Source organism: Myotis brandtii, unplaced genomic scaffold, assembly GCF_000412655.1.
Source record: "Myotis brandtii unplaced genomic scaffold, ASM41265v1 scaffold327, whole genome shotgun sequence".
Classification (NCBI taxonomy): domain Eukaryota; kingdom Metazoa; phylum Chordata; class Mammalia; order Chiroptera; family Vespertilionidae; genus Myotis; species Myotis brandtii.
The window spans coordinates 155,824-165,132 of record NW_005362585.1 but is presented as its reverse complement, the minus strand read 5'-3'; the positions used below and the strand labels follow the sequence as shown (position 1 = coordinate 165,132).

Genomic DNA, 9,309 nt, shown 5'->3' with positions numbered 1-9,309 from the left:
GCCTGCGTCTTTATGGACAGCAGTCTGGAAGGAACCTGAGTTGGACGTGGCTTGTAGTGACACAGAAATCATGGCAAGAAGCAGACTAGAGACCATTTCCCTAAAGGCAAGTGACTACATGGATTCTCCTAAAGGACATAATTGGAGCTTTAAAGGTAGGTTTATTTAGAAGTATAAAAAATGTTTATTCGCCTCTTGCATCTCAGCCACCGACATGCCACCTAGACTGACGAAGACCCGAAAACTTCGGGGCCACATGAGCCACGGCCGCATTGGCAAGCATAGGAAGCACCCAGGGGGCCGAGGTAATGCTGGTGGCTTGCATCATCACAGGAGCAACTTCGACAAATATTACCCAGTCTACTTTGGGAAAGTTGGTGTGAGGCATTACCACTTAAAGAGGAACCAGAACTTCTGCCCAACTGTCAATCTTGATAACTGTGGACCCTGGTCAGTGAGCAGACACGGGTAAATGCTGCCAAAAGCAAGACTGGAGTTGCTCCTGTCATTGATGTGGTGTGACTGGCTACTACAAAGTTTTGGGGAAGGGAAAACTCCAAAGCAGCCTGTCATTGTGAAGGCCAAGTTCTTCAGCAGAAGAGCTGAGGGCAAGATTAAGGGTGTTGGTGGGGCCTGTGTCATGGAAGCTTGAAGCTACATGGAGGGAAGTTCATTAAAATGTCCACAAGTTTAAAAAAAAGTTTATTCTGGATTTAAGTTGGTTGTCCTACAGAGAGTTCACCTTAGGCTCATAATACACACACACACACACACACCCTTCTCCTGTATAAGATGCAAGTTTCATATGAGACAAATAGGATACAATTGTTTATAGTCAAAGTTTGTCTATATTTGCAAGTAAATTCCTAGTCCTCTTCAACACTGTAAGTGGACAAGGAATCATGGGGAAGGCTAGGAAGCATGATGGAGCCAGGGAAAAGCTGCCTGCAGCTCTGACTGCAACCTACACTGTGAAGCCATGCTCTGCCCAGGCAGGCTGTATAGCCACACCTTCAACACTAGCAGCATGGCAAAGCACCAGTTTCCTTTAGACAGTCTGTGAAATGTGTGTTTCTCTTACAAACTATGGCTTTCCACAGGACTTGTGTGGCCATTAGAACATGCTACATGCTATTTTTCAACACAAAATGATAACTGATGTTTAGTTTGTCAATTAAATATCAAGCAGCAATTCTTTCAGGCATTTGTGGGAGATAGGATGTAGAGAATTTAAGGCTGTCCTACCAATCAGGGAGTGATAGTCTAGTTGTAAACCTTCAGGCCATGTGTATACAAAACAGGTCACAGAGTGAGGAAGTATGGCATGAGGTGCCAAAGTTGACTAGAAAAGATAGGACTTAATGAGGGACTATGGAATAGGATATGGCATCCAAATGAGTGGTGTGTGGGAGGAGAGGAGTCTCCTACTGAGCTAGAATTTGCAGGAATTGGTTCAGGTAGGGTTAACAGGGCAGAAGAAGGAAGGATGTTCCAACTGTGAGGAAAGGCTCCAGGTAAACCTCAGTGTTGGCTTGTTGGTGGTACTGGGGGAGAGGAAGGAGGCAGTAAGGAAGCAGTTCAAAGATGACATCCCAGATTGTGTGCTCAAGACTTCCTGTCCCACCCAGTTTCCCCTGGAATCCCAGGTGAAGAACTGTCCTCAGCTGATGGATTGTGTCATGGGAAAACATTACAAAACAACTGAACTAACGGAAAAGAAAGGGCATTTAGGTTCCTCTTTCCACATACTGGGTTTCATCCATTGTCACGTAGGTGAATAGGTAGCCCTTTTTGCATACCTCATAGGCTAGAGAGACATTCTCTGGGGGGAAAACACATACCTTGATACTTGCTCAGACCAAGCTAGACCATATCACACAGCAGTTATGCAAGAAAGGGGCCTCCGTTGCATTTTCTAATGACATAGTACTCTAGGGAGAGATTTGACTGGGCATGTTGAACTTTTGCAATTCTCTCCTCAAAGTTCTCCTCAAAACTGGAGAGGTTTCCTGTAAAAAGATGTGTTTAAGATAGGATCTGAGAAATTGTAGACGGTTCATCTTGGGGGCTCCACGAAATCATGCCTCATCAAGTGTCCTCATCAGCTAGCTTTAAAAAGGCATAAAAATAACATTTAGTGATTATACAAATTACTTCTTTTGTGGAAAGGTACTCAGGCTTACACACTTGAGGAGTGTCAAGCCTGGTGCTTGATTAAAGTGTTAGTTGTTTCTGAGCTACTTTTTGCAATTTTTAAAAGAAATATAGCAATATACTAATTTTTGATGAACATGATTTTTTAATATTGGGAGGGCAAGTAAGTAAAACCATCAAAACTGGAAATCTGGTCCAACCTTTAGATGTTATATAGGACTCCCATACATCTACATCCCTAAACTTTTTCACCTTTGAGGGCAATCCCTGAAATCCCCGCCACCCCACCCCCGCAGACAGCATGCTTTGAATCCAATACAACAATCCCAGTGGTTAGTATTATCAACTTCATTCTACAGATGAGGAAACTGAGGCACAAAGAGGTTAAACTCACTCAGGGTTGCATAGCTAATAAGAAGCAAACAACTTGGTATTCAAGCAACTTGGGTCTCTGCTACTCTATCCATTCTAGCATTCAAACTCTAGCTAACTAGTTTTACCATAAATGGTAGTGTAATCATACAGCAATCTCACTCTCAGGTAATTACCCTAGAGATGCAAATTTATGTACACTTGCACATGAATTTTTATAGCAGCTCCGCTTATAATTATCAAAAACTGGTAACAACCCAAATGTGGTACCTTCATACAATGGAATACAACAACAATAAAAAAGGAACAAACTATTGATATACACACCTTGGATACTCTCAAAAGCATTATGAGTGGAAAAAAAAGCAAGACTAAAATGATCACACCCAGCCTGATTCTATGTGACATCCTCAGAGTGACAAAACTATAGTGATGGAGCACAGATCAGTGACTCCTAAGGTTTGGGGTGGGAAGAGAGTGTAATTAGAGGTAGCACAAAGGAGTTTTTTTGGAGTGACGTAAATGTTTTTTACTGTAACTTTGGTGTTAGTTACACTGATCTATACGTATGTCAAAATCCACAGAACTATACACACACCCCAACATCAATTTTACTGTATAATAATATTTAAAAGAGGCAATAGCTCATCTTCTTTTCAGTCAGTATTCATTTTTGTGTTTTCCATTTACTCACAGTAGACTTCTACAGTTCTACCTAATGCTGACAACAGTTTTCAGATTTAAAAATTAAGAGAGTTACACTATAATGTGAAGCAAAAAGCCATTATCAGGCTATAATTCAATGATGACAGTTATCTCCTTAAACAAACACTCCTTAGCTTTTTCGCAACAGGTTTGCTGCCAGAACACAGGTGTTGTGAAAACCACCACTAAATCTAAGCCAAAATGGGAGAAGAAAAGACTCATATCAACATCATGGTCATTGGACATGTAGATTTGGGCAAGTCCACCACTACTAGCCATTTGATCTACAAAGGTGGTGGGATCAACAATAGAACCACCAAAAAAAAAAAAAATGAGAAGGAGGCTGCTGAGATGGGAAAGGGCTCCTTCAAGTATGCCTGGTTCTTGGGTAAACTGAAAGCTGAATGTGAGTGTGGTATCACCACTGCTATCTCCCTGTGGAAATTGGAGAGCAGCAAGTATTATGTGACCATCACTGATGCCCCCAGGACACAGAGACTTCATCAAAAACATGATTACAGGTGCATCTCAGGCAGACTGTGCTGCCCTGATTGTTGCTGCTGGTGTTGCTGAATTTGAAGCAGGTATCTCCAAGAATGGGCAGACCCATGAGCATGCCCTTCTGGCCTATACACTGGGTGTGAAACCACTGATTGTTGGTGTTAACAAAATGGATTCCACTGAACCGCCCTACAGCCTGAAGAGATAAGAGGAAATTGTTAAAGAAGTCAGCACCTACATTAAGAAAATTGGCTAAAAGCCTGACACAGTAGCATTTGTGCCGATTTCTGGTTGGAATGTGACAACACTAACATGCCTTGGTTCAAGGGATGGAAAGTCACCTGTGAAGATGGCAAGGCCACTGGAACCACGCTGCCTGAAGCTCTGGATTGCATCCTGCCACCAACTCGTCCAGTTGACAAGCCCTGTGTCTGCCTCTCCCGGATTTCTACAAAACTGGTGGTATCGGTACTGTTCCTGTGGGCTGAGTGGAGACTGGTCCTCAAACCCAGCATGGTGGTCACCTTTGCTCCAGTCAATGTTTCAGCTGAAGTAAATAGTCTGCTGAGGTGCACCATGTAGTTCTGAGGGACGCTCTTCCTGGGGACCATGTGGGCTTCAATGTCAAGAATGTGTCTGTCAAAGATGGTCATCATGGCAATGTGACTGGTGACACAAAAATGACCCACCAATGGAATAGCTGGCTTCACGACTCTGATAATTATCCTGAGCCATCCAGGCCAAATCAGTGCCGGATATACACCTGTGCTGGATTGTCATCAAGCTCACATAGTTTGTAAACTCGCTGAGCAGAAGATGACTGATCATCGTTCTGGGTAAAAGCTTATACTGCCACTGTCTATGGTTCCTGGCAAACCCATGTGTGTTGGGAGTTTCTCTGACTACCCTCCTCTGGGTCATTTTTGCTGTTTGTGACATGAGACAGTTGCTCTGGGTGTCATCAAAGCAGTGGACAAGAAGGCAGCTAGGGCTGGCAAAGTCACCACGTCTGCCCAGAAAGCTCAGAAGGCTAAATGAATATTATCCCCCCAGACCGTCACCCTAGTCTTAACCAGTGGTGGAAGAACTTGTCTCAATTGGCCATTTAAGTTTAACAGCAAAAGACTGGTTAATGATTACAATGCATTGTAAAACCTTCAGAAGGAAAGGAGAATGTTTTGTGGTGTGTGTGTGGCAGTTTTTAAAACCAGTACTTTTTAATGGAAACAACTTGACCAAAAATCTGTCACAGAATTTTGAGACCCACTAAAACAAAGTTTAATAAGAAAATAAATAAATAGATAGTTCTTACAAGTTAAATGAATCTGGGTGCTTATCCTCTGAAAAATAAAAGTATTTCAGCAATATTAGATGGCATTATATTTGACATCACAATTTGCACAGTAAACCAAAATTAAGTAATCCAAATTAATCCTGGTACGTAGAATGTGATGGAATGAGGATGTCATAATAGTTACATGAACAACCATGGCTCTTTCTACAAATTTTCAATTTTTACTAAAATGCATTCTTGTATCTCTAGTGTAATTTTAAAATTTTTTTAATCCTTCTAGGTTGAAATGGAGATATTTCCCAAGTTGCAATATCCTTCCATCCACAGGGTTTCCATTGCCATTGGGAACCTCTTGGGAACCTCCACTACCAGGAAAAGCTTGTATTCTACTCAACACCTAATTCCACACACACAGTACAGTGGGCATTCAACAAATATTTGCTAAACTGAATTGCATCTGGAAATGTGAGGAATAAAAATGACAAACATGTGACCACTAACAAAACCTATAATCTGGGAAGACTCTAATTTTGAATGAGGCAAATTATTACTGAGTGATAACAATGTACTCAATAATTACAAAGGCATACACATAATCTTGGAAGAGAGCAAGGCAAACATAACATACTGCCAGTGGTGTAGGAGTTATTAAAGTCTACAACAGGCAGGACCCAAGTCAGAATCAATTATTCCTGGCTTTCTAGCCATCTATAATAATAAAAGCATACTATGCTAATTAGACTGGACATCCTTCTGGACGTCCTTCCGGATGTCCTTCTGGATGACCTGGACGAAGCTGAGGCTGCGAGGGCCAAGACAGCCGCCACAGTTGCCTCGGGCCAAGGCAAGCCGCCATGGCTGCGAGGGCTGAGCCCCTTGCACGAATTTCATGCATCGGGCCTCTAGTAAAATCATAATATTCTAAGGGGGTGGGAAAAAGAAAAATAGGGGGAAAACTAACTTGTATTGAGTTTTATGGGCCTTGCACTGCGTTAGACATTTATGTAAATTAAAACTTATTTTAGGACTCATGTTTCAGCTCTAATAGGTGAAGCACTGGGAAACCATCACTCCCACCCTTCCAAGAGAAAAGCTAGACAAACTTCTTGGACCTATCAGAGAACTGAGGCCACAGGGAAAACCATCATCTTCATACTGAAGAGCCAGGTGCCTGCACACATGATCTGAACATGTAAATTGGTAGGAAGATTAAACTAGAAATTCTGATAAATTACTAAAGGCCAAAGTATAGGATATCATGAGAGTAATAAGCTCCTGGAGTTCACACCAAGGGGGGTATTTCCATCTTCTTAGAAGTTTTTCCTACAGGAAGCCCACCAGGTTCTTACAGGGAGGATGGGGACAATCCCAGGGAAAGCTTTCACCGTTATGCTGGTTGGTTGAGGGAAACAGCAACCATTTGTGAAATCCACTCCAGACCCCTTTCCTTTATCTCCAGTACAAAACAAAAGGCTTAATCTGTAGGGGGAACTGCTTACCATTCGTGGTTTGAGGCCACTGGTGTCCTCACTGCAGCAAGGGAAAAGGAACAGAGGGGTAAAAAAGCTCACCCCTGGAGGAGGGGCAGGAAATCTTGTAAACTAAGGACACAATCAAGATCCAGGTTCCAGTACTTGCCTAAGTCTTAGGTTTAATAAAAAAAATCAGAAAACCCCTTAGTCCTCCACCAACCACCACCTGGCAAATCAGCTACAGAGTTAGTAGCAGTAAAATACATGCGGGAGGACTGTATGAGACAACTCTTGGGAAGCAGCACAAAGGAAAAACCCAAGGCTAAGCAGGAGGCATAAAGAAGGTATCACTAGGAATCAGAAATCTCTGGTGCCCACAGCAAAAACAAACATTAAACACTAGCCAATTCCTGCCTAGATTAATTCAAGTTCCCACACTAAAGGCCTAGTAGAAAGAAACCTATATTCTCCAAAAATATCAATTATTTACCTAAGTATTTCCTGCCTATGTTCAGCTTTCAACATAACTTATGAAGCACTATAAAAGCAAGAAAATATCCCAAGTGACAAAGTAATCATCAGATCCAGATTAAGTATGACACAGATGTTGGGACTATCAGAAATGAGATTTAAAATTATGATTAATACTAGAGGCCCAGTAGATGAAATATGTGCATGGGGGTGGTCCCTCTGCCCGGCCTGCACCCTCTCCAATCTGGGATCCCTCTCACAATCCGGAAGCACTGGCTCCTAACCGCTCACCTGCCTGCCTGCCTGATCACCCTAAATGCTCTCCCCTGACGGCCTGATACCCCGAACTGTTCTACCCTGTTGACCTGATACCGCTAACTGCTCTTCCCTGCCAGTATGATACCCCTAAATGCCTAACTACTCGTCCCTCCTGACCTGATCCACCCAACTGCCTATCTGCTCTCCCCTCCTGGCCTGATCCCCCCAACTGCCTATCTGCTCTCCCCTCCTGGCCTGATCCCCCCAACTGCCTATCTGCTCTCCCCTCCTGGCCTAATACCCCTAACTGCTCTCCCCTCCTGGCCTAATACCCCTAACTGCTCTCCCCTCCTGGCCTAATACCCCTAACTGCTCTCCCCTCCTGGCCTGATCCCCCCCAACTGCCTATCTGCTCTCCTCTCCTGGCCTGATACCCCTAACTGCTCTCTAAAACTGGCCGGATCCCCCTAACTGGGTAACGGCTCTCCCCTCTTGGCCTGAACCCCCTTAACACCCTCCCCTCCTGGCCTGATCCCCCTAATTGCCAATCTGCGCTCCCCTCCTGGGCTGATCCATCTAACTGCTCTCCCCTCCTAAACTGATCCCCCTAACTGCTCTACCCTCCTGGCCTGATCCCACTAACTGCCTATCTCTGCTCCCCTCCTGGCCAGAACCCCTTAATTGCCTAACTGCTCTCCCCTCCTGGCGTGATCCCACTAACTGCCTATCAGCTCTCCCCTCCTGGCCTAATTCCCCTAAGTGCCTATCAGCTCTCCTCTCCTGGCCTGATCCCCCGAACTGCCTATCTGCTCTCCACTCCTGGCCTGATCCCCCTAACTGCCCTCCCTTCCTGGCCTGATCCCCCTAACTGTTCTCCCCTCCTAGCCTGATCACCCTAACTGCTAATCTCCGCTCCTCTCGTAGCCTAATCCCCCATTGCCTATCTGCTCTCCCCTCCTGGCCTGATCCCCATAACTGCAAACCAGCTCTACCCTCCTGGCCTGAGCCCTCTGCCTGTTAGCTCTCCCCTCCAGGCCTGAACCCCTTTACTGTTTAACTGCTCTGCCCTACTGGCCTGATCACCCAAACTGCCCTCGCCTTCTGGCCTGATCCCCCAAACTGCTATCCCCTCCCGGCCTGATACTACTACCTACTTAACTGCTCTCCCATCCTGGCCTGATTCCCCTGCCTATTGGCTCACCCATCCTGGCCTGAACCCCTTAACTGCTAACTGCTTTCTCCTACTGGCCTGATACCCCTAACTGCCCTCCACTTCTGGCCTGATCCCCCTAACTGCCCTCCACTTCTGGCCTGAACCCCCTAACAGCTTACCCTCCTGGCCTGATCCCCGTAACTGCTCTGCCATACTGGCCTGATCCCCCTAACTGCCTATCTGTTCTCCCCTCCTGGCCTGATCCCCCTAACTGCCTATCTGCTCTACCCTCCTGGACTGCTCCCCTAACAGCTCCCCCATTCTGGCTTGATGCCCCTAACTGTTCCCCACTCCTGGCCTGATCTCTCTAACTGCCTAACTGCTCTCCCCTCCTGGCCTGATTTCACTAACTACCCAATTGCTCTCCCCTTTTGCCTGATCACCCTACCTACCTAACTGCTCTCCCCTCCTGCCTGATATCCTCCTAACTGCCTATCTGCTCTCCCCTCCGGGCCTGATCCCACTAACTGCCTAATTGCTCTCCCTTCCTGCCTGATCCCCCTAACAGCTCTCCCATTCTGGCCTGGTCCCCATAACTGTTCCCCTCTCCTGGCCTGAACCCCTTAACTGCTCTGCCCTACTGGCCTGAAACCCAAATTGCTCTCCCCTCCCGGCCTGATCTTCCTAACTGCATAACTGCTCTCCCATCCTGGCCTGATCCCCCTGCATATTGGCTCTCCCCTTGTGGCCTGAACCTCTTAACTGCTAACTGCTTTCCCCTTCTGGCCTGATCCCCCCTAACTGCCCTCCACTTCTGGCCTGAACCCCCTAACTGCTCTACCCTCTGGACTGATCCCTCTAACTGCTCTACACTACTGACCTGATCCCCATAACTGCTCTCCCCTCCTGGCCTGATCCCCCTAACTGCC

At 45.7% G+C, this 9,309-nt stretch overlaps 2 pseudogenes; both read left to right on the top strand.

Moving 5' to 3' along the window:
* The first annotated feature begins 214 nt into the window (after positions 1–214).
* Positions 215–652, top strand: LOC102243362 (annotated as a pseudogene).
* A 2,742-nt stretch (positions 653–3,394) lies between these two features.
* Positions 3,395–4,572, top strand: LOC102259909 (annotated as a pseudogene).
* The last annotated feature ends 4,737 nt before the right edge of the window (positions 4,573–9,309 follow it).